This window comes from Coptis chinensis, chromosome 5 (assembly GCF_015680905.1).
Source record: "Coptis chinensis isolate HL-2020 chromosome 5, ASM1568090v1, whole genome shotgun sequence".
In the NCBI taxonomy this organism is placed as follows: domain Eukaryota; kingdom Viridiplantae; phylum Streptophyta; class Magnoliopsida; order Ranunculales; family Ranunculaceae; genus Coptis; species Coptis chinensis.
Window position 1 is genome coordinate 56,304,214 of NC_141460.1, and position 27,499 is coordinate 56,331,712.

General features: G+C 38.3%; 1 pseudogene; it reads right to left on the minus strand.

Moving 5' to 3' along the window:
- Positions 1–15,360: 15,360 nt before the first annotated feature.
- Positions 15,361–15,946, minus strand: LOC147498057 (uncharacterized; annotated as a pseudogene).
- Between the last annotated feature and the right edge of the window lie 11,553 nt (positions 15,947–27,499).

Genomic DNA, 27,499 nt, shown 5'->3' on the forward strand with positions numbered 1-27,499 from the left:
AGCATGCTACTACGATGGGTGGACCGAGGAGCAAAAACAAGTCTTCATGGACAAGGTGGAAGCGGTTGGGTCTACTCAAAATGGCACATTGGTGAGAGCCTTTTGAGATTGGTGAGCCATCGGGCTAGGTTCCTTCAATGTAACCTGTGTGGGTATGCCTTAACCCTATATATATATTTTTTTATAAAAAAAATGAAAATGGTAAATGGTAAATGGAGAAAGTGAGTAACAAGCATAGAAGGATTAAAAAGAAAAGTTGAAAAAATAAAAGAAGTTATGTGAAAAAAAACTAGTGAGAAACGTAAGAAGAAAATGAGATATCTTGCTGTTTTCTCACCCAATTATTTCTGCCCAACAAGTTTCCTACAAAATTCATTATGTTATTTGTCCCCTTACAAGTGAGGGACTGACAAACTCACATGCACTATATATCATCAACAACTTTACTACCGTTAGTTGTTTTCTCGCAAATATTTTTCTCGCCCAATTACCAGTAGCGAAGCCACAAGGATTGAGGGCATGGCCCGGTTAACCTAATTTGAATTTTGCATTTTATATATTTTGTGTGAATTATTATTTATTTATCTCCTGAAGTAATGTTATCTAAACACGTGAAGACATACTGCTTCCATTTCCTTTATTTGTTTCGTTCCCTATCTTGCTCAGATACAAATGAACTTCTCATATTCAATTCCTTTATGCAGCTAGCATATATGTTTTATATTACATACATAATAAGTTGTGGGGGGCTTACATGACTATCTCAGAGATTAATAGTTGTAGACAAATAACCCTTTTGTTCTTCATTTTCCACTTCTTTGAGTAGCTTAATTTCACATTTAATAGTTATTATTTAAATAAAAAGATAGGAAACAAATTTGTTGAGACCTAAACTTAGTCTAATAAGTGAGGGTAGCGAACTTTTGAGTTGACTTTGGAAAAGGGCAGAAATTGTCACTTGGTTTATGTTTGTCCTCCCATTGTCACATTCACGCCCCACTGTTATGCAGTTATTCTAGTAATCGAATGGTCCATTTTACATGAGCACAACTTTGCAGTAGCATTTTGCTCGAAATGTGAAATATTTATCTAGACAAATTATGAGGTTGATATAACATGAATGGATTGCTATGTATTTCTACCAATTATAAGGGCTGTAAATAATACATTAACATGCTATATATTTGAGTTATAGAACATACCTTGGTCCTAGCGGAAGAAATCCGAATATAAAGAATGATAACCTTGAGAGTTGTTACTAGCCTTGTCTCTTGAGTAGGTCTGTTACTAGAATCAACCCTTTGAATCCACACCTTAAACCCCACTCCTTGGTGAATGGAGAAAGAAGAGAGTAAGAATTTGAGATAGCTTATTTTGTTCTTTTTTTTTCTACTTGTTGTGTTTCTAATACCTACGTAAGGTATATAAAACCAAACAAACAAATAGTCAACTCTTGACTCTTGCGTAACAAGAGATTCAAGATATATTCTATTCTATCTAGTAGGACTACGATCCTACGATCTAGGGAGTAGCTTATATTGGGGATGGATCCTTGATCCATGTGGGCGGACCTAAGTGGTCCAACCCACTTACATCTCCCACTAGCCCACATAGGCCAAATCTTAATATCTCTATTACTCATCTTTGCATACAGGGAATAAGGTGTGCAATCTCACGAGAAAAATAAAAAGCAACATGAGCGATATTATTAAGTTTTCACCCAACTAATAAAAACGCATCACCCAGAAGCATCTCGTATATGCCTTAGACATTGTTGATTACATAGGAATCAACACTCTTAATCCCTCGTATATAGCAGTGCTACATCCCCTCCTTGTTTTGTACTCATGACATATTAAAAATATAGTCGTGGGTCTGCTATGAGTCACAAAACATAATGTACTATCAAAAAAGTCTTTCCTAAGCATTCATGCCAGTTCAATTATATTTAGTCGCTTTCCTAGAAATGCCCCGTAATACGGTAAGTATCGTCGTACTTAGGAAGCATACTAAAGTAGCATCACCAAATATTCTCTTCATGACATAACCTTAGGTTAAGAAAGGCATACTATGGGAAAAAGTTTTAATTATCCTAGTGGCTCACACAACAATGAAGAAGGGATTCATTCATTATTCTCACTATCGGTCGGCAAATCACATACAGTATGCTATGTATGCTATGACGTTATCCCACTAAAATGGGTATGTCACTTACAAAACCATAACACCATACTAACCTTTGTCTAGTCGCTAAACAAGCGCCTAACTTGAGCTTTATCCCAGTTACTCTCTAGCGCCTATTAAGAAAAAAACACTCATATTCGGCTTAACTACAGGCTACATAAATTTGTGGATAAATTTTATGTTCAACCTTTGTTTTATAAGGTCTCATCTTAGTTCTAACTAAGGCGACATTCAAGAATTAAAAAAAAAAAAAATTATTTTCACTCTTCTAGCGCCAAAAATATAGATATCTCATCTTGCTCGCTTTTCCAAGCGCCAAGGTGATCACCCATGTGAGTAGGTCGATTCAAGCCCAGTGACAAAAACAAATCAAGAATGTGTAATTTAAAAGAATATTCCAAAAAATCTGAATTAATGAAATATACCATAAACAATGTCAATTACATAAAAGATGTCTAAAGATATCAAATCCTACGAAGTCCTATACTCTTAACATGAGATTTAAACGCATCTCGCGCAATAGGTTTAGTCATGGGATCAGCCAACATGTTAAGTGTGGAGATATCTTTCAAGACCACTTCTCCTGTTGTAACTTTATCTCGAATGTAGTGAAAACGAGTCTCTATGTGTTTGGCCTTCCCATGATACTTAGAATCCTTTGCAAATGCCAGAGCTGCAGTGCTATCACTAGAAAGTAATATTGCATCCTCTGCATGAGCTGTGATATCTAAGTGTATTAAGAATTTCCTTAGCCAAACAGCTTCTTGGACTGCAGCTGAGCAAGCAACATACTCTGACTCCATTGTAGACAAAGCAACACATTTTAGCTTTTAGCTACACCTAGTAATAATTCCACCTCCGAGCATAAAAGCATAACCCGGGCTGGACTTGCTCCATCTTTATCATCAACCCGGTCATCGGTGTAACCTTTTAATTTCAAGTATCCACCATGGTAAATTAGGACAAAGTCAAGTAGTCCCTTGTAGATATCCGAGTATCCTTTTCACAAAGATTCCAATGAGCGGGACCATGATATCTCTGATAACGACTAACTAATCCAACTACAAAGCTGATATCTGGTCGAGTACACATCATGACATACATCAGACTACCAATTGCAGCCGCATATGGCACATTGGACATTTGATTCTTTTTTTCATTAGTTTTGCGACACTGATCAAGGTTTAAGACACACCCTTTTTCTAATAGGGTGTCTATTGGTTTGGAGTTTTGCATACAGAAACACTCAAGAATCTTTCTAATGTAAGTCTCCTGAGACAAACCAAGAAATTTCTTTTGGCGATCTCTCGTGATCTTAACCCCTAACACATAGCCTGCTTCACCTATATCCTTCATATCAAAATTGGAAGACAACCACTTCTTAGGGGCAACAATGGAATCCATATCATTCCCAGCTAAAAGAATGTCATCGACATACATCGAAAGGATAAGAAAACTCTTTCTGGATCGTTTAGTGTGCACGCAGTGATCTTCTTCAATCATCTCAAAACCAATTGAGGTAATTGAATTGTGAAATATGAGATACCATTGTCTAGACGACTGCTGAAGGTCATATATAGAACGTTTTAGGTGGCAAACTTTGCGCTTTTGTCCCTGGACCTCAAAACCAGTCGGTTAAGCCATATATACCACTTCCTTTAATTCTCTATTGAGAAATGCGGTCTTAACATCCATTTGAAAAAGTTCTAAATCCTATTGTGCGACAATAGCTAAAATGAGGCGAATTGAAGTGAATCTCACCACAGGGGAGAATGTCTCTTCATAGTCTATACCCTCTTGTTGGGTATAGCCTTTCGCCATAAGGCGTGCTCTATGCTTGTCAATTGAACCATTTGCCTTGCATTTAACTTTAAAAATCCATTTATTTCCAACAGTTTTACGCCCAGGCAGAAGATCAACTAACTCTTAGACCTTGTTTTTCTCCATTGAGCTCATCTCATATTTGCTAAGAGACTAGCAAAATGCTAGTTAGGGCTGTGATAAGTGCTCAAAAGTAATGATTTATATCCCCAATTATGTGTATGTTAGTCTCCATTTTATATTTAAATATTCTAATATGATGCAATTTGAGTTTTGCAGGTCAAAGAACCTAAATGTGAAATATGGAGGGAAAAGAAGTCAAACAAGTAAAAAAGAAGTCACTGGGAATTACAACTAAAGGCCTAGGGCAAAAATGTCATATTTGTCTCCATAAGTGCCAAACCTAATGAGACTCTAAAAGAGGATAATAATTGAGTTAGAAGAGTATTAAATCTGATCTCAAAGCCTTAATTTTGACTTCATAGGAAGAGGAGATCAACATGGAAATAAATTCAGAGTTTCACAAGAATTAGAAAACTGAAAGCTGTCAGAAGCTGCAGCTTGGGAAATAGCCTGCAGGGCAAAGTGAGCCATGTCCAACTTTTGTCCAACCGAATCCAACCTTTTCAAGATTTCTTATAGAAATATTCCAGAGAGTTTGACACCAAATAAACATAGGACTTGAATCTATATCCAAACAAATATGTAAGCTAATATATAAGGCACAAAAACCTCAGTTTACATCATCTAGGAAATTTAGTTTATATCTTAGATCTAGAATTAAGAGAGAAGAAAGTTCAGACCTTTTTCACCATTACCGTCAATAAAGATTATTCCTTTTCATATTGTGTTCATAACATAGTATGAGGAGCTAATCTCCCTTCTCTTGGGAGGGGAGATGAAACTTTTTTCTTATGTTTTAGTTTAGTTCTTCTTCTATCATGTTTTAGTTTAAATCCCTCATTGAGTTTCTTCTTATTCATCCATTGATCTAATGCTCCTTGTAGAGGTTAGGAGGTCTTAGGGTAATTCATGATTGTGTAGAGCCAAATACCACAAACCCTAGATTCTTTTCTTCTAGTTTTTAGTGTTCTGGTGTGATGATTGAATTCTTTATGGCACCTCAATTAGTTGTATGGTTAATGCAACGTGTGGATTTTCCATGGCACCTAGAGTTGTATATTAAATGTCACTTAAAGCACAATTTGGTTTAATAGAAGATATCATTGGAGATTGAAGAAGTATTTGATGGAAAGATAGAAAGTACGTTGAAAGCCACATATTATCATCATGGTTATGAACATAAGGTTTGTAGGTGTGGTGAGTTTCTATTGGTGATTTATATTAAGCATGATAGGTAGATCTATTAAACTAATTCTATAATTTTGGTGGATTCATCTCTCCCAAGATATTCTCTCTCTTGATTCATATTTATATATTTAATTTAATTTAGTTTATACCATAGTTTACTTCTCAAATCAAATCAAACGTACATATATTCATTATTACTTAGCCACATCTTTTACTTGCATCTATTAGAGTAATTTAGATTAGAAGTTTATATTATAATCAACTAATTATTTAGAGTAGGATTGATACCTTGCTAGCCACTATACTTAATATTTAATAGGCTAAGTAAGATTTGTAAAAGATATGTAACATAAATAACAACAATACAAATAATTATGTGTTGTGAGCTTTTTCAATGGCACCGCTGCCCGCTCTAAATTGATTAGGTGATAGAATATTTAATTTAGATTACTTTAATTTAGGAATTCATATAGCATAAATTGCATATTTAGCATAATTAGATTAATTTAGCATAATTCAATTAGATTTGCATAGTAGAAAATATTTTTCATAAAGTTTAGTGTTTGTTTAACAGAAAATAACAGTACATAAAGCGTGTTTATAAATTTCAAAAAATTCTAAAATTTTACAGAGTTGATCTGTAAAGTCTCGGTAATTTACTGGAATATTTTCTTATTTTCGTACTTGTTTTACCTGGGTAACTAACATCATCTTTGCAGTACCCCGTTTTCAGTTTTCAGGACAGAAGCATCAGTAAAAACATTCGAGCAGAGTTATTTGCACATTATCAAAAATTCTATATTTTTACAGGAGGAACCTCGATTTGTCAGGAGCTTTCAGTAAACATTTAGGTATTGTTTGACCTGTTTTGACCACTTAACTAGTTGCTTGTTTTCAGTGTGTTACTACAGTTTTTCAGGACCAAGGTCTCTGGAAGAACAGTCGAGAAAAAGGATCTGTAAAACTCCAAATAATCCAAATTTTTACAGGATCATCCCTGACACATCAGGAGACTCCAGTAACATTTTCGTGATTTTTAGTGCTGTTTTACTTATTTAATCAATTGATTGTTTACAGTGTGTATAGAAAACTTCTTCACTGGACTCTGCAGGATTAAACAGTATAGAAGAGGGAGTTTTCAAGCTCTGATTGCTCTAAAATTTTATAGGCTACTTCTTGGAAATATCAGGTAGCTTCTGTAAATATTTCAAAATTTTTGGACTTGTTTTGCTTGCTATAACAGTAAGTACTTCTCTTCCACAGTGAATCCCCTGTTAGCGGTTTCATAATTAACATTAATAGTTAGTCTCATATAGTTTAATAATATAATTTAGTTAATTAAGTGCATATTAGATTAGTTTATATAACTTAATTGTCTAATTGTCTAGAGTACCATTAGCCGCCATGGCTGATCAAAGAACTCTTAGCACCTTGTTTCAACCTATCGCGGTTCAACCACCAAACTGCATAGTAATGCCCGAAAATAATAATAACTATGAGATTAAGCCCACCATTCTTAATATGTTGCCAAGATATTATGGAAAAACAAATGAAGAACCATATAATTATATGAGTAAGTTCTTAAGCATAATAAGTACTTTTAAAGCACCTCATCTTTCCCCTGAAGAAACTAGATTAAGGTTGTTCCCTTTGACTTTTGAGGATGCCGCACTACATTGGTATAGATCCCTACCCTCTAATTCTATAACTACTTGGGAGCAACTATCACAAAAGTTTATGAAATAATATTACCCTTTACGTAAAACTGAAGCCATGCAATTGGCTATTTCAACCTTCAAAGGAAAACCTAATGAAGAGTTTCATACAATATGGGATAGATTTAATGATTTACTTGTCCATTGTCCACATCATGGTTTTGACATATTTAATATAGTACATTACTTTATAAAAGGTCTTTTACCTATGAACCGTCAGTTAATTGAATCAATGAATGGAGGAAGATTTACTAGTCTTACTCCTGATGAAGCCTACACTTTTTTGCAAAACTTTTCTGGGAGTTCTATGGATTGGGCCAATGGTAGTGACCATGAGGACATGGCACGGGTAGATGGGGGGATGAGTTTTAGTAAACAAGTTATGTATGATGTTAAAAATGAACTCAATAAGAAACTTGAAGGTGCCATTGCTAGTTTATCCACAGGAATTGAAACTTTAAACAAGAAGTTTGATTAATTTACTTTAAATTCTCCAATGAATAATCAACCTAAACAAGCAATGAATGTCAACCAATTTTGTGAAAATTGTCTTACTATAGATCACAACACCTCAGTTTGCTCTATGTTTGTTGCTTAAGGTACTGATGATGTTTGTGCTTTTAATACATTCAAAAGACAAGGTTATCAAATAATTTTAGTAACAACAACAACTATAACCCAGATCTTAGAAATAACTTAAACAATTCATGGAGACAAAACATGTCTTCACAGCAAAACCAATATGGTTTTTAGGGTTATCAAGAGAACAATAGGCAACAATACATTAACAGAGGCGCAGTAGTACCTTTTCCACAGTATTACCAACAACAACAACAACAACAACAACCAAACACGAATAGAGAATTAACCATAGACCCCATGGCTAATTACCAAACCCAACCCAACACCACAGATGAAACCATAAAATCTTTAGCCACCAAAATTGAGAATGAATTCAAAAGAATTGACCAAAAAATTCGATATTATGGCTCAACAAGTAACACAACAAATAACTCAACAGATGAGCCAACAATTCAATCAAATACTAGCTAGTCTAGCAGACAGACCCAGGGGAACCTTGCCAAGCCAACCTGAACAAAACCCAAAAGTTAGAAATGTTTATTAAGTTGAAACCACCCCTTCATCCGCACCCACAGAAGGAGTTAACTCGATATCTATCCTTAGGTCAGGAAAGAAAGTAGATAACAAAGTTGACATACCTGATTCTGATGAAGTTGTTATAACAAAAGATAAGGAAAAGCCAGTTGAAACTGAGGAAACCAAAAATTAGGTAACCGAAAAAATTCCACCCGCACCATTCCCTTCTAGGTTAAAAGATAACAAAAAGGAAGCACTATATAATGAGATCATGAATATTTTTAAAAATCTACATATCAATATTCCTTTTCTAAGCGCAATTAAACAAATACCTTCATATGCTAAATTTATAAAAGACCTAGTAAAAAAGAAAACAAATATTCCTAAGGACGCTTTTATTGCACAAAGTTGTTCATCCTTTCTACAGAACAAAGCCGTAGTAAAACATAAGGACCCCAGTAGTCATACAGTTATGTGTAGAATAGGAGAGGACTACATTGATAAAGCATTATTGGATTTAGGTGCTAGTGTGAATTTATTACCATACTCAGTTTATAAACATCTAGGGTTGAAAGACTTGAAACCAACAAATGTTAGACTACAGTTAGCTGATAGATCTATTAAGATTCCACGAGGGGTAATATAGGATGTGATTATCAAGGTCTTTGATTTTTATTACCCCGTTGATTTTATAGTTCTTGACACTTTACCTACAAATGGAAACCAAATTCCTATCATCCAGGTAGACCATTCTTAGCTACAGCAGAAGCTTTAATTAATTGTAGGAATGAGAACATGTCTATCACTTTCGGGAATATGAGAGTAGATGTAAACATATTTACACTATTTAGAAACCCTGACGATGATACAAAAAAGATGGATGATCTATGTGTAGTACACACAATAGCTAATAAAAGTTTTAGGAACACTCACTACAAAGATCCATTTTTATCATATGTATCACAATTAGGCACGAATTATAACAAGGATAGTGTTATACTACAAAGATCCATTTTTATCATATGTATCACAATTAGGCACGAATTATAACAAGGATAGTGTTATACACCATATTAATACATTGCTAGACACTGGTCAACCTCATGCAAAAATAGAAGACATTAGAGCATCTTTATGTCAAGCTACCTTTAATCACAAATTTATAAAAAAAAAATTAAGATGGCTCGCCCTCTACTAAAATGTATAGGTCACACATGGAAAAGAAGGAAGATAAAAATAGTAAAAGAAATTAGATTAGAAACAAGTTTTAAGTCTAGGGAATCTGACTTTAAAAGACCAACAAATTTAGAAAATTAATTACCTAATTTAGTTAGGGGGGCCCTTTGTGTCGACTGGCGATATTAAATGTAGTGCTTATGGGAGGCAACCGAAGTAGTTTAAATAGATAGTTTAATCAGTAGCTCATGACAAGGAAATCGAACTGAGAAAATAAATGTGTACCTGAACCTGTGCTGAAGATATAAAGTAAAAAACTCACCGAATTCTTGAACTTTTTATATTTCCATTCCAACTGTGAGTAGCTTTCTTCAAATCCAATTCAAACAATGATAGAGGACTAGGGAAGTTCCAATATAACCAAGACAACTAACCCAGTTCGTGCAAAGCAAAAGAGGAAGAATGCGATAGATTTTGGAATTCGAGTTAAGATAGGAGTTGAAATCTGCCCAGCGCCAGGAAGCTGTAGCTTTACAATTTGGACTAGTAGAGACATGGAGCACTTTTGAAAATTTTCATATAAAGCTATATTTTGTAGCGTCTCCTAAGTTCACTACTTCAAACATCTCTGTATTCTCTATCCCATCACCACACAAGGTTCGGGAAGGAGCTTGAAGCATTAAGAGTATGGAGAATTAATCTATTTTTAGTCGTTATGGTATAGTATTAGAAAGATGGTAGAAGCTAAGTATAGTTAAGTTTATTTCTTACTGTCATGAGATTAGTTGCTTTTAATTATTTAAAATATCAATAGTTTATAAATTGAGTGATTATTTTTATTAATATTATTATTATTTAGCATGAGTATTAAATCATCATGGGCTTAAAAAACTATTATGTTGTGCATCTTTGTTATTGTGTGCTTATATAAGGTAAAATTCTTCTTTGTTTCGAACAAGTTAAGGAACTGGAGTTGCATAGTGATATGGGCTTACAGGATAGGGCTTTGGTGGTCCATGCTCCAAAGAATCTTTTAGACACGCATTCACATAGAAGCAACAGGGATTTGGTCAGATCTAGCCACTCTTCTCCCACAACTTCCAATGCTATCTCTCTGTTTCTTGAGAATCCAGCTGCATCAAATGAGTCTCATCCACCTTCCTCGAGCCCAATCCCAGTTTACAGATTTCTTAGCGCACCAACACGTGGAAGAGGCTTCAAAACCTTGGCTTCCCGAGGAAGCAATAGGCGAGGTAAAAGAGAAGGAAAGTACTCTCCGGTTAGTTTACCTCCTACAAAATACAAGCTTTCAAACAAAATATCAGTGGTTACGGTGGGGGAGAAAAGAAAAGCAGAATCTTGTCAAGGTTTGGAAATGGATAATAATGATAATGGTATCTGGGTAAGGAGGAGTGTTCATGTTATAGAATATAAATAAAAAAAAAAGCAAGAAAGGAAGCAAAGGAGATTAGGGCTAGGGGTGAGGGACATGTCCTTATTCCAGAAGATGCCCATATTATCAATGTTTCTAGTGACTCTAATGGATCAAACCACTCAGTTCTGAGTAACAACACAAGTGCTGAGGCTTTGTCTGAGGAACCCTCTTCTGATTCTACTCATCATAAAGAAACATTACCTGATTCAGATGAGGTCTCAGGTCACAACAGTGTAGCATCTGTGCATCCACTAGCCATAGTGAACCCAAATCTCAATGAGTTGGAGCCCTTACAGCAGTTTGGGGGTGAAGTGGGCCAAGGTAGCAAACACCAGCTGTTGGAGTATGGTTCGGACTTTGAGAACAATGTCACACAGCCACGACTTCTAGCTATAGATGATTCCTCAGTGGTATGTAGACTACAGTTCAATGGTGGGAACTTGGACTTTGGGGAAAGCTCCAATAGGCATGGGCAAAATAGTGAGGAGTTCAACTTATATGGTACTTCAGATATGCATGGCGGGTTTGTCTGTTTCTCCTCCAGGATTCACGGTGGCTGTTCCTCAACAGCTACCTCACAAGCAATGATACATGCCTGGAATTGCCGGGGAATAGGTTCCTCCACGGTAATTCAAAATCTAAAGGATCTGGTTCATCAACATCAATCGGACATCATCTATTTATCTAAAATGAAAGTGAGTAAGGATAGAATTAATATGCTTAGTAAGGTGATTAAGTATGAACATGTCTTCTGTGTCCCTGCTTCTGGACTTCGTGGTGGCTTGGCTCTCTTCTGGAGGACTGGAGTTGACTTGGAAGTGCTTGGAGCTACATCAAACCAGATTTCAGGTAAATTAAATAATTATTATAGTGATGTGCCATGGTATTTTACTTTTGTGTATGGAGAACCCAATGCCAACATGAGACCTAAATTCTGGACGGAGTTAAAGGAATGTGCACCTTTTATCCCTGGACCTTGGCTAGTGTGTGGGGATTTTAATGCTGTTAGAACCCTTGATGAAAAAAATTGGCGGTAGATCTATTTTTACAAAATGTATGCATGATTTTAATTCGGTGATTAGTGACCTAGGGCTTATTGACCTAGGATACAAATGACCAAAATTTACATGGACCAATAACAGGAAGATAAATGATAATATTCTTGAAAGACTTGACCATGCCTTGGCTTCTGATGATTGACTGACTTTGTTTCCTACTATGACTGTTAAGCATGTTGTCAATGCCACTTCTGATCATTTATCTTTGATTATTACTCTTAAAACTATTAAGGATAAAGCTGATAGACCTTTTAGATTCTATAACATGTGGCTTAAGGATGAATCTTACAAACCTCTGATTGACAAGGCTTGGAATTCTGTTACACATGATCTCCCTGACTGGAATGTCATACATAGGCTTAAGAATACTGAAAACAACCTCAAAGTATGGAATAAAAAAGTTTTTGGCAACATTTTCCATAATATCAAAAAAACTCAAAAAGATTTGTTCAGAGTTTTACAAAAACCTTTTAATACTGTTAACCATGAGAAAGCAAAGTTTTAAAAACCAGCTTTTGGATTGGTATGATAAGGAAGAAGTTTTTTGGAAACAAAAATCTAGTTAGCATTGGATAAAAGAGGGGGGAAAAATACAAAATTCTTTCATTTATCCACTGTTTATAGGAGAAGAAAAAACTATATAGATAAGATTAAGGATGATACAGGCACTTGGCAAGAAGACAGAACAGAGGTAGGCAACACTATTAATGATTATTTTGATATTATCTTTGATTCTGATAACCCTGATAGTAATGAAAGTATTATGAACTTGTTTAGTTCTTGTATTACCCATAAAGAAAATGAGATTCTCACTGATTGTCCTTTAGATGAGGATATCTGTAGGTTGTTAAGAAGCTTGGGGCTCTCAAAGCTCCAGGTCCTGATGGCTTTCAAGACTGTTTTTACCAACAATGTTGGGATGTGATAGGCCATAGTGTTATTGCTTGTGTTAAAGATTTCTTTCTGTAGGGGAATATGAACCCTAAAATGAATGAGACTTTCATTACCCTTATACCTAAGATATCTAACCCTGATCATATTTCTAAGTTTAGACCCATTAGCTTGTGTAATTTCTGCTATAAAATTATTTCTAAAATTTTGGCCACTAGATTAAAAGCTCACATTAACAAGATAGTGTCTCCTTTCCAAGGAGCTTTCATAAAAGGTAGGAATATAGGTGATAATATTGGCCTGGCTTGTGAGATCTTTCATAATATGAAACAGATGAAAACTAAGAAGGATTTTGTTGCTTTAAAAATGGACATGTCTAAAGCATATGATAGAGTAGAATGGTCTTTTATTGATAACATTTTTCAAAGATTAGGTTTTAGTGACAAGTGGAGACTCCTCATCTCCCAATGTCTTTCTACTGTCTTTTTTAGAGTTTTACTTAATAGTGCTCCTCTTGGTCCTATCACCCCCAACAGAGGGCTTAGGCAGGGAGACCCTCTCTCCCCCTACCTCTTTATTCTGGTCTCTGAAACACTCTCGAGGATTATTGCTATGGCTGAGAACCAAGGGGATTTGCATGGGATTAAGATTAGGAGGATTGCACCCCCTATCACCCACTTATTTTATGCTGATGATCTTATCCTTTTTATTAAGGCTGATTTGAAAGAGAATGGGAAGATGAAACAGATTCTAGAGGACTATTGTGTCATCTCTGGGCAAAAGATTAATTTTGAGAAGTCAAGCTTTTACTATAGTAAGAATGTCCACAGTAGGCATCAAAAGATTCTGAAAAGGTTTTGGAAAATGAGAGTGTTTGATAAAAAAGATAAATACCTAGGGTGCTTATAGTGTTGTCTAGGAAAAAATGTGAAGATTTTGACTATTTGGTTGATAAAGTCCATGGTAAGATTAAAGGTTGGAGGGCTAAAGTGTTATCACAAGCTGGAAGAACTACTCTCATTCAAGCAGTGGTACAAGCTACCCCTCTGTTTTCTATGTCTACTTATCTTCTTCCTACTTCTACCTGTAAGAAGATTGGTAAGGCTTGCAGAATTTTCTGGTGGCATGGAACAGATAAGAGCAAAAGCATTCACACCATTGGGTGGAATAACATATGCAAACCTAAGGCCTTGGGTGGTCTAGGATTTCAAAGAACACAAGACATGAACAAAGCTATGTTAGCTAAGCTTGCATGGAAAGCTCTAACTGATAAAAAATCCTTCTGGGCTCAAACTTTCCTTGTTGTGTATGGTAAAAACTAGATTGATATAAAAGAGGATCCACCACCTTATGCCTCCTGGTTATGGAAAGGGGTTCACAAAGTGGCACAAAGCATTAAACCTAATTGTATATGGAGTATAGGTAAGGGGGAGGAAGTGTCTTTAATGATGCAACCTTGGTTGTGTATTAATAATAAACCTTGTTCCCTGGGTGATCTGATTCCTACAAGGATAGATACTCAGACCCTTACTGTCAAGAATATCATGCTTGAGGATGGTAGTGGGTGGGAAACAAATAGGATTGATCACCTATTCCCACCCACTATAGGAAATCTTATTAAGCAAGTACCAATCAGACCAAGATATGCAAGCAAAGACAAACTAAGATGGATAGGTACCCGAAATGGTAATCCTGTCTATAAAGTCAGCTTATAACAAGTTGAAGGAACATCAGGGGCTGGAACAATCATCTTCTTTTAACACAATGACTGTAAAAGCTATTTGGAAAACTCATATATCAGCATCTAATCAGCTGTTCATATGGAAGATGTACATGGGAATCCTACCTACAGGGTATTTGCTTGAAACAAGGAATCTTAAACATCTTTTTTTGCATCTCCCCTCCCAAGAGAAGGGAGATTGCATCTTAAACATCTCAAATCAAATCAAATATCTATTCATTATTACTTAGCCACATCTTTTACTTGCATCCATTAGAGTAATTTAGATGAAAAGTTTCTATTATAATCAACTAATTATTTATAGTAGGATTGATACCTTGCTAGCCAATATACTAATCAATATTTAATAGGCTAAATAAGATTTGTAAAAGATACGTAACACAAACAACGACAATAGAAATAATTATGTGTTACATGCTTTTTCAATCATGTAGAAGAAGTATGCGCCCAGTGCGTAATTAGAGTTGGTATGTACCAACTCCTATTGCATCTTCACTAGTACGTGCCATTTTCCATATAAAGCCTTTGGGTGTTTGTTGGAATTCGACAATAATCTACAAACCCTACTCGCTCTCGAGCTACATGCCTAGTTGCTTTTGTGTCTACAATCCATTCAAGGAGAGAATGAGCAACTAAAACATGTGTACATACACTTAAGTAATGAGAGTCAGGGGAAATTGATACCTACTTCGGCTTAGTGCAATCATGAGCGAAGTGTCCCATCTTCTTACAATTGTAGCATTTCACCTTGGGCATATCAATTCCTTTCTTATCACCACGCTTGCCTCTATGACGCTTGGTTATGCCTGCCTTAGGAGCCAACTTATTAGCCTCTCCTTGCTTCTTGGGTTTGTTTCTACCCTTGCACTTAGACCCATTTGTCTTGCGCTCACCAAATACGATTAGGGCAGAAGCATTACGGTTCACATCCTAGCGCTCCGCCTCAAGCTCACAATGTCGAGAATTATAAAAAAAATTCTTAATACTCTCATTGTGAGTCATGATTTGCTTCATATGTATCCAAGAATCAGGGAGAGATCTTATCACAATTTGGACTTGCTGCTCATCTGTAAGGACATTTACTCGCGAATCATGCTTGATAACACCCTTAGGTGTTCAAGCATGGTTGCTTTGGGATCTTTCTTGAACATCTCAAACTTTAGAACTAGACTTCTAAGTCTAGTAGTAGATGTTCCACAGAAAGCAAATTTCAGTTGATCCCACATGTCCTTAGTTGTGGAGAAAGTCTCATATTCTCCAATCACATCATCATGCATGTTGCTCAACATAATGTAGCATGCACGATGATCTATTTTGGTCTATGCTTGATAAGTCTCAAGGTCACGATGATTTGGGATGTAGTCCCAATTTCAGGTTGGGCCATCGAAATGGTTAAGTGTTCCTGGAGTTCTTGCTCATGCAAGAGGTATTGAATTTTCCTATGCCATATATCATAGTTTGTCCCATCAAGTTTAGTTCCATGGTTAAGGCCTGCAACTACGGTCTTGGTGGCCATCACTACATTCAGATTGCGCAAGGATTGACATACGTCAGCAACTAAGTTTTCTATATCCATCTTTGCATATATGCAATGGTGGATATAACATTAGTCTACACATTCTTTAAATTTATTCCAAAAAATCCAATCCAAAAAATATTATCGTTTTTTACATATTGGGATCGAAAACTTGCAAAGCTCATAATCATCTCCCAACAATGTAAATAAAGAGTATATCTTCCAATTGACTTTTGAACAAATTCCATATTAGGAGGAACAAAACCTCTACTAATCATATTCCACTTAATACGTTTAAAAAATATGCCCTACAAAAAAAAGAAATGATTGCTAGTCCCATATGGACCTCAATATATATTTTAGAGCCTATGCTAAGAAAAAAATATAAGCTCCATTAAAAATATCAATTTGCATAATATATAACATTTTATGGCATAAATAATCATATGGTTCTACTGTAACTATATGTAATGCTCAGAATCATGACATGGGATCTATCCCAATGGATTCATAAGGGTTAAAAACCCATGTATACAAAAATTTAGATCATTTGGCCCTCTCCAAAGGCCTGAACCGGCTCATAAACATTATACTGGTTCATCTAAGATATACTGTTACATCAACTTATACCTGGAATTTCGATCAACCAATGATTCCAACATATTCAGAAGGGTAAAAAACCCGTGGGTATGAAATTTCAAGTCAATCAGTCTTCAAAAAAGGCCTGAACCGGACCAAACAAAATAACTAGTTCACACTTAACTGGATCGAACCGGGTTCAGTGACCAAGTTGGTCCAGGTGCAGAAAATGAATCACTAGACAAAACCCAGGAACTGAGTTAACTCATCATATTTAACTGATCCGAAGCAGATCTGACCGAGTTAACTCGTGATCTAACTCGGTTATCTTCTTTAGTAAACATGAAGAAAGTTATGGCAAGGTAGGCATGTTTAGAGACATGTATCTATCTCATTATAGATCTAAACGAAACATACTTTATATTGTTACGAATATCTCACAACATAGATTACTAACATGCAAACTTTAAGCATTAATAAGATCTATAAATCAATCAAAATATAGGCCAAAGTTCTGAAAGAACCACAAAAAACAGTTTTTATCAAAAACTTTGATTTGAGTTTTCTTTCAATCTACTCAACGGTTTTCCATGAAATTTTGGGAGAACGTTCCTTTCAGTAAGAGTAACATGTAGAGATTGAAAATCAACAAATTGTTTATTAATGGTTTTTGAGAAAAATCTAACAAAACTCAATATATGTTACAATGGCGAATCAACAAACATAAACAACTCTGATGCCAATGTAAATAATACATTAACATGTTATTCGAGTTATAGAACATACCTTAGTCCTAGAGGAAACCCAAATATAAAGAATGATAACCTTGATAGTTGTTACTAGCCTTATCTCATGGTGCAATTAACATTGATGTTGAAGTGATATTTCTCGGTGCAACATTCACGTTGTAGTGGTTTTCATGGTGCAACATTGATGTTGCAGTGATATTTCCCAGTGCAACATTCACGTAGCAGTGGTTTTCATGGTGCATGTGAGGGAGTAATATACACTTCCAGTGAATATTAAGCACGTGTCCAGTACACCAAAACGATCACACTCATCCACACATCCAGGTCGTTGATGATCTGTTCTCCTCACAAGCGGCCCCCCCCACGCACAATTGGCCACAGCTCAGGAGACATCACCTTTACTGGGGCCGACCTAAGCAAGGTGTGCCTTCCGTATAATGATAGTATGGTTGTCCATGTCAAAATCAGCGACTGGACAATAAAGCACGTCCTGATCAACCCAGGCATTTCACGCGATATCCTGTTCTATCAGACTATCAAGGAGATGAACCTGCCCAAGTCGGTAATGATAGATCTAATAGCCCCACTCTATGGCTTCAATGGATCTCGAGCTGACCCAATTGGTGACATTATCCTACCTGTCTCAGTTGGGTCATGTGAGGACAAAGTCAGCATCAACACGCTTTCAGCGTTCTGGATGTCAACTCGTCCTATATTGCTATTTTAGGATGCTGTTGGATCCACAAGATGCAAGCAGTGCCCTCAACACTCCATCAGGTGTTACCTTTCCCTGGCCCTAGAGGCATGATGGAGCTTAGAAGCAACTAGCTCGAGTCTCACAATTGTAATAAGATCCTTTCAGTTAACAAGCCTACTAGGGCATCACTCAGAAACAAGGGAGAGATCACCAAAACCAAGATGGCTGAAGACTTCATTGCTGAAGTCAAAACCTTTGCTAAGCCCACACCTACCAAACTAGAAAAGTAGAATGCTGAGGGCTCAGCCAAAGGAGTCATATCAGAAGCCAAGACCCCAGAGATCGCCCTAACAACACAAGAAAGGGAAGCACCACAAGAGACTAAGACCCCAGAGGGTGCTCCCCCCAGTACTACCACACCTTAGCCCAAACTGAAGGAAAAAGTCAACCTTGGAACTGAGGAAGACCCCAAGTTTGTTTATATAGGAGCTAATCTTGATCTTACTCTTAAGGCACAACTTGTAAGCTTTTTTATCATTAAATAAAGATGTTCTTGCTTGGCAGTACATCGATGTCCCTAGAATTGATCCTATTGTTGCATGTCATAAACTAAATGTGAATCCAAATGCTAAACCAGTTCGCCAGCGACCTAGGAAACTATCCCTTAGATTCCAAAAAGCCATAAATGACGAGATCGACAATCTCAAAAAAGTTTGTTTCATTAGGAAGGTCGAGTACCCTGAATTGATTGCTAACATTGTAGCAGTCCCAAAAAAGAATAGCACAGTTCACCTTTGTGTAGACTTCACCAATCTTAATCATGAAGCCCCCTAAAGATAGTTTCCCCTTACCAAGAATCGACCGACTTGTGGACCAGACCTGTGGCCATGTACTCTTATCATTCATGGATGCCTACAATGGCTACAACCAAATCCCACTGGCAGAAGAAGAACAAGAGAAAACCTCATTCATAACAGAGTAAGGAATTTACTATTACAACGTCCTCCCGTTCGGCCTGAAGAATAATGGAACGACCTACTAACGACTTGTCACCGAGATGTTCCAAGACATGTTAGGAGACACCACAGAAGTCTACATAGATGACATGGTAGTCAAAAGAAAGAAAGTTATAGATTACTTAGATCATCTCACACAAACGTTCTCCAGACTGCAGCAAACTCAGATGAAACTGAACCTCAAGAAATGCCTCTTTGGAGCATCCTATGGGAAATATTTGGGGTATCAGGTCTCATAGCATGGGATAGAAGCTAACCTAGATCAGATTCGAGCATTCTTGGACATGCTTGACCCAAAAACAAAGAAGCAGATACAAAAACTATCAAGAATGTTGATAGCTCTAAATCGATTCATATCGAAAGCATCAGACAAATGCCGACCTTTCCTACAGATTCTCAAGAAGGATGAACAGTTCTCATGAAATGAGCAATGCCACCAAGCGTTCTCTACTCTCAAAGACTACCTATCAACAACACCCATGCTGGCAAAACCAATTGATGGTGAAACACTGGGGCTATACTTAGCCGTGTCTGACTTTGCTATAAGTACAGTTCTCTTCAAAGAGGAACAAAACACAGAAAAACCGATCTACTTCACCAGCAAGACATTATTGCCAACTGAGAAGAACTACTCCCACATTGAAAAGGTAGTACTGGCATTACTTTATTCAGCAAGAAAGTTCAGGCCATACTGAAGCCGTATAAGTGGTGTGTAACTTCAAAAGAGTTTGTTTAGAAGTGAGGTTCATCCTAAATTGTTTAGAGTTTGAGTGTGGGAGTTGTAGAGAAGAAAGATAGATTCTTGGTGTAGGGGAATTTCTGAGTATCCCTTGATCTTCCTCTGTGCCTTGTGATCCAGAAGCCTTTACTGGGTAGAGAAGGGATAAGATGATTATGAGTTCAGAGTTAAACAGCCTTGTGGCTGCCTACGTATCTCCTTGTTTATTTTGGAGAATCAAATCCTATCTTGCATAGTTCATAAGAGCAAAATCCCTATGGTTTATATAGGAAAAGCTTTGAGAGTTCTAGGGTTAGGGCTGTCCTCACCGCTTGTGAGTTCCATTCCATCTTTGGACTTTACCTTCCTATTAGGAATTCCCTCCTTATGGAAGTCTGAATCTAGACCATATCTTATGAGAGGTAGGTTTTCTTGCTGATCATAATGTCCCATCGTATATGGGAATATTATATCTAAAAGGTAACTCTTAAAGATATGCCATCACGATTCCTTATCATCACGTTTCATGAAGAAGAGATCAGCTGAAAATGCCATTCGTTTTGTTCTGAGAGTACTGGATGTTTCTGGAGAGTCCTTCAATGCGGCTAAACAAGTTAAGTTTGAGGAGGCTATTGAGGCTACTCGGTATGTTTCTCAGTTGGATGATCAGGGGTGGGTTACTAACCCTTTCATCTTATTTCCTTATCTAGACACCAGTATCTCTGCTATTCAAAATGAACTTATGCCTGATGCCTCCTCATCTTCTGAAGAAGACACCAATGATGACATGCCTCCCGTTCAGCTTCTTTTTTTACCAGTGCCAGCTTCAGGTGAGTGTTCTGTTCAGCCTTCAACTGGTCCAGCTAATCCACCCACACAGTCTATTCTTGAGAGTGAACCAGGAGTTCTTAACGATGGTGTAGCAGTAAGCATTAATGATGAACCGAAGTTTAATTCTACCCCTGCTCAACAGGCTAAGTAAAGACTTAGCTCTTCAGTTTATGATATGGAAAACAATTATTTTTAAACAATTATTCTATGGGTTTGTAATATTAAGCTCTGTAACTCATATACAATTTACTTACTGTGCTCTGGAGCTCTTCTAGTTTATACATACATTTAAAGCATTTTATGTTATATGATATGTACTACTATGCATAGTCTACCCCTGATGCCCCCAAAGTTCATTTGGAACAACAATAGGTGACCATAATAGGCTAAACAGATTAAAATGAGGTATAGCCAGAATCTAATCAGGATATCATGGAAGCCATTCAAGTTAACTGTAACTGCAAGTTCGAGCGCAATAGAGACATGTGTCTTTTGCAAAAGTAACTTAGTGCCATGAGCAACACTGTGTTTAATAATGACAGGTTCTCTTTATTTAAAAAATAAATAGGGTATCACCAGAACAGCAGTAGGGGAGTCTTCCTCAGCGACATTATGCCGACATAGTTCCAGGCCAATGATTGCGTGCTAGGATCTGGATTAGACCTAGATCTTCCCAGCAACCCCTATGTTTGATGTTTTGAGAGCTCTAGGAACTGACATATAGTTCATGCTCTCAAGAACACTATCTCTTGTTCCATGTCAAACTGGCGTATAGTTTACTGAACAGTTAGTATGGTTAGATTCCCTAAAGGCTTAACCTATTGAAAATAATCACAGTTTGAAAAAACTAGAATACAGTTCCAGCTGCATGGGGATGAGAAAGGAATTGGCATACAATTCAACTTCCATATACTCAATATCACTAGTTCTAAAGCAAATTGGCATACAATATTCTTGAACATATAGTGAGAAGATAATTCCCTAAAGGCTTAGTCCATTGTAGATAACAAATAAAGAACATGCAAGGAATAAATTTGACTGCAAGGTGAAGAACTTTATTAATGACTGGAGAGAGTAAACAATGCATAACAAAGCATTAAATAATAATTTACTGATAGCACTTGCAAAGGTGCTGTGCATTCCATGGTTTGACAAGAACGTCCCCTTCAACAGTACGTAAGTAGTAAAAACCAGTTTGGCTAACCTTGTCGATGATGTATGGTCCTTCCCAGTTGGGACAAAGCTTGCCATTTTGCTCTGGGATCTCATGCAGAATCAGATCACTAGATTTGAAAGCTCAAATTCGGACTCTCTTGTCATATGATCTTTTCAGCATCTGTTGGTTGCCAGCTAAGCGCAGTGCGGTGCCTTCCATCTTTTCATCTAGGAGATCCATTTCTTTGCATAATAGTTCCTCATTGTCCAAAGTGTGCACAACTTCTGACTTCTGAGTGGGAGCTACCAATTCGGGAGGTATAACAGCTTCAGTTCTGTGGGTCAGTGAAAATGGGGACTCACAAGTCGATTGTCTGGGCATAGTTCTATATGCCCATAGGTAGCTCCTTGATCCATAAACCTTTTGCGTCATCCAATATACGTTTCAAATTATCTAAAATAACCCTACTGGAGGCTTCGGCCTGGCCATTGCCTTGTGGATACCTCGGAGTTGAGAATAGATGGGTAATCTGGAACTCTACACAGAGTTCAGCGACCAATCCGCCAGCGAACTATTACCTATTATCTAATATGATAACTTTGGGTATGCCAAACCAGCAGACATTGTTGTTCCAAATAAACTTTCTGACGTCCTATTCCCGAATGAAGACAAGGGAACTACTTCTATCTACTTGGTGAAGTAATCCGTTGCGACCAGTAAGAATCTGACATTGCAGGGAGCGGGTGGCAAAGGTCCCACAATGTCAGTTCCCCACTGTGCAAATGGGCATGGGCTGGCTAACGGTGCAGCTCTGTTACTAGAGCATGGATAAGTGGAGCATGTCATTGACACTTTTCACATTTGTGGGCAAACACTTGTGCATCCTTTTGCATATAAGGCCAAAAGTACCCTTGCCTTAGGATCTTGAGGGCTAGTGTTCTGCCCCCAGCGTGGTTGCCACAAATTCCTTCAGGAACCTCTCGCATGACCTGTTTAGCAAGATCTGGGGAGAGGCATCAGAGGTGAGGTCCCAAAAAGGACTTCTTGTAGAGATCATCTTCAATGAGGGTGAATCTTGGTACCTTTGTAAGTAGATGCCTTGCTGTGTTCTTATCCTCTGGGAGGGTTCCATCTTTGAGGTAAGACTTGTATGGATCCATCCAGTTTGGTGCGGTGGGTGGAATCAGACAAACTGCCTCCATATCGAGTGCTTAGATGCTAGGTTTACCTTGGAACTCTATAGGGATGGAATGAGACTCGCTGTTGCCCAGCATTGAGGCAACATATGCCAAAGCATCTATGTGTCGATTTGCTGATCGAGGCAATTGATAAAACTAAATGTTCTCAAACTTACTCTGAAGACCCCTTACTAGTTCCATGTATTTTGCCATTCGTTCATCCCTGGCCTCGTATCCGCCATCAACTTGGAACACAACCAGCTATGAGTCACTAAAAACTGTGAGGTATGTTAGGCCCATGTCGAGAGCCATTGTGAGGCCAGCAAGTGTGGCCTTATATTCTGCCTAATTGTTGGAGGCATTCCAACCTAACCGGATGGATTTCTCCAGCCACATATTATCAGGAGTAACTAACATAGCTCTAACTCCTACACCTTTGTCATTTGAACATCCATCCACAAACAGCCGCCATCCAGAGCTCGGCTCCCAAGGGTCTGGTCAGGTGTTTTGGGATTCAGGTAGGACCCCATCATTTGAACTGGGGGTAGTTGAGTCGTATCCAGTGTAGGTCATTAGGAAATCTCCCAAGAATTCCGTTAGTACCTAACCCTTCTCTGATATTCTGGGAATGTAAATATTATGTGCCTTACCCCAAAGAATATTCTGACAGTTGCACAGACCATTTAGCTAGCCTTCCTGACCTGTTCGGTCTTTATAGAACTGATCATAACTGGTACTTTGTGATCACTCTGATAGTATGGGACTGGAAGTATGGTCATAATTTCTCTGCTGCAAAAACAAGGGCTAAAGTGACTCTTTCGAGTTTAGGGCACCTTGTTTCTGCTGGTAGGAGCATTCGGCTCAAGAAATAAACAAGTTTTTCAACCTTCTTGTCATCCACACGTATCAGTACAGAACTGATACCGTAGTCAGATAAACAGAGATAAAGACCTAAAACTTCTCCCTCAACTGGCTTGGTGGTGCCTCCAGGTATGTTTTGAACCTGTTCAGAGCTGCTAACTTTCTGTAACTTTTTGAACCTCTTTCATGTTTTTAGGTGAAGGCATCTCTCTATGAGCACCCAAATCTGATCTGGCTTTGCCTCGATTCCTCTCTTAGGAACTAGATACCCTAAAAACTTCCCTAATGAGACAACGAAAACACACTTTGCAGGGTTGAGCTTCATGCGATACTCTCTGAGAATGTAAAATGCGCGCTTCAGATGGGAGAGATGATCTCCTCGTCTTAGGCTTTTGATAAAAAGATTGTCTACATACACCTCCATAATGTCACCTACCATTCCTTCAAACATTTTGTTTACCAAACGCTAGTATGTGGCTCCCGTATTTTTCAGTCCAAACGGCATGACCTGATAATAGTATAGGCCATCCTCAGTTGTGAAACTAGCATGCTTGTGGCCTTCCTCATGCAATGGGATCTGGTTATAGCCAGACGACCCATCTGTGAAAGATAACAGTTCATGTCCTGCTATTGCATCTACCAATTTGTCGATTCGCGGCAGAGGGTAGCTGTCTTTTAAACATGTACTGTTTAGATCCGTGAAGTCAATACAGATTCTCCATGACCCATTCTTCTTTCTTATTGGGACAATATTAGAAATCCAGGTGGGGAAATTGATTTCTCTGATCAAATTAGCTGCTTTTAGCTTTTCAACTTCAGCTTTTACTGCTTTGGATTTGTCAGCACCTATTTTTCTTGGTTTCTGCTTGGCTACTACTGCATCATTACGGACATTGAGCCGATGGTAGGCTACATAGGGATCAATTCCTGGCATTTCTTTGAATGACCAGGCAAACACATCTTTGTGCTCTCGGAGGAACTGTAATCGAGTCATGCGCTCTTCATAACTCAATAAAGTGCCGATAAAAGTGGTTTTTGGCGAGCTGCCTCCCACAATTTCCACTTCCTCTAACGGCTCCAGTAAGGGGGGATCCTCCCTCTCTTTTAGGACCAGGTCCGGGAGAGGGGGATTCAACTATAATTGTTATTTGACGGGTTGCCTCACCTCCATTGGTTCAAAAGGGAGTAGGGACTTCTTTGTTGCCAGAGCATAGCATGTTTGGCAGCCACCTGATCTCCCCTGATTGTCTCAATTTTCCCATTATGTGGGAATTTTAGACATTGGTGATAGGTGCTGGGAACAACACAGAGTCTATGTAGCCAGGTCATGCCTAAAATAATATTATAAGTCATGTTAGCTTTTACCACAATAAAATTTATGATGAGAGTTACTGGTCCAGTAGTTATAGGTAGTTGGATCTCCCTAACTGTCAGAGCTTTGTCCCCGCTGAATCCATATAGGTTGGAGTTGGTGGCAACCATCTTAGAATCAGGAATCTGCAGTTTTTTGAATGCGTCATAGTATAACACATCTGCTAAACTTCCTGTGTTAACCAATATGCGATGCAAATCATAATCTCCAAAAGGGAGTGTAAAAACCAACGCGTCCTCATGTGGACTCTGGATGCTAAGACAGTTAGCCTCAATGAAAAGAATAAGTGGATCTTTCTATGGTAACGCGTTTACTTGAGCACCCGTAGTTAATTCGTTATTCATGATCCTCATTTGCTTGGCGATGCGCATTTGATATTGCACCCCTTTTTCTGTGACTTGTCCACTCTGTTTGCTTGCCTTTCCTGAAACCATGTTTATCTGGAGCCGGCCATTGAGTGGCCCAGTACCTGGCGGTTCCTGAACTGATGTGCTGATCTCCTCGGGTTATACTGTGTTTGCCTGCTCATGTGCTACGAACTGCTTCAAATACCCCATTTCAATCAAATCTTGTACTTCATTTTTCAAGGTCCTACAAGCTCTGGTACTGTGACCCTTACTCTTATGGAACTTGCAGTAGCTTCTCTGGTCTCTGGTTCCCTGAGAGCCTGGTTTGAGTGGAGCTGGCCACTTGAGGTAACTCTAGTTCTTGATCAAGTCTAGAACCTCATCCGACATTTTGTTCAGAGGGGCGAAGTTTCTGTCCATCGAGGGAAGAACTTCTTCAGCTCCCTCCATTCGTGGCTTCTTTTGTGGTTTTCTATCTACACTACTGGCTATATTTTCGTACTGCCCTCTGGGCATCCGCCCCTTTGAGGGGGATTCAACCCTTTAGCGACCACGATGATGGTCTTTCTTTGATTTTTGGGGGGAAAAATTCACATTCCCTTCTTGAGGGACCACAGGAGCTGTCCAATTAGTCTTTTTCGCTTCCTGACGTCTGTTCAGGACATCCTCCTCCCACCCCGTATGAGTTTCAACCATATCTAGGAGTTCCTCTAAATCACAGGGTGGTTTTATGGAGAGAGATTCGAATAAGGCGTTGTTTTCATCCAACCCTTGTTTGAAAGCTATTATAGCAGTCTGTTAGTCACAAGACTCTATTTGGATTGAAATTTCCATGAACTGTTGCATGTAAGACCTCAATGCCTCTCCGTCCTTTTTCTTGATATTGAATAGTGCATTGATCCGTTTCGGTTGATGCTTGTTGCACGAGTACCTATCTATGAAGGTCCTAAACAGTTCTTCTGAGGATCTGATATGCTGCTCAGGTAGCCTCTGGTACCACTAGAGCGTAGATCTAGACAGAGATGCTTTGAACTCTTGACACATGACATGGTCATACCTTTCATATTATCTCATAGTGGCACGATACCTGAATACGTGATCCACCGGATCTGACTTGCCACTAAAGACACTAAACTTCGGTTGTCTGTAACCACGGGGATATGGCTTCCTTATCACCCGTGATGCGAAAGGAGATTTGTTTGCCCCTATTATGGCTGATTGAACAAGGGAGTCTTGCATTTTTTTCCCTTTGCCTGTCATCCGATGCATTTGGCAGATCAGGTCATTCTTCTCAGTTTCCCATGCACTTTCTTGGTAGAAAGTTTCTTGTTTTGAGCTCTTTTTCGGTGTCGACGGTCGACATCATGATCCTGGTCAGTTGACTCTGGTTCTGAGGCTGTACCTGAGTCCTCATTTGAGTTACTGTATTCTGACTCAGATTGCTCGCATCGAACTTGATCCCCACGCCTTGGGTTCCTAGCACGACCACCTTTTGGAAGGTCGTCATCATCGAGATCGATGAATGGCTCCTTCCCTGTGTCAGACTAATATAAGTGCCTCAGCAGCTGTAACTCTCGCTCAAGGTTGCTTCTTTGCTGTTCCAGAGCCTGTACTGCCTAGATCGCCTGAACAGACTCTGGGTTGGTAAGGACAACATTCTCACCATTTTGACGTTCCTCTTGAGCGTTATTCATGGGGCCTACACCGGGAGCAACTGGTCCGTCGGGGCTGGTCATAGGTCCTTAGAGGGCTGGTCACCCTCCTCAGGCATCTCGTGCTCTTCTTTTCTGATAGAGACGCTGCGTGTGGTAGCGCCACCATTTGTTTTCTTTGCTCCTGCCATCACAACGGTAAGAGTTTTTAGACTAAATTGGTTGTTTGGAATGAATATTTACCTACTTTTGTCCCCACAGACGGCCCCACAAGATGTAGGGGAATTTCTGAGTATCCCCTAATCTTCCTCTATGCCTTGTGATTTAGAAACCTTTACTAGGTAAAGAAGGGATGAGATGATTATGAGTTTAGGGTTGAAACACCTTGCGACTGCCT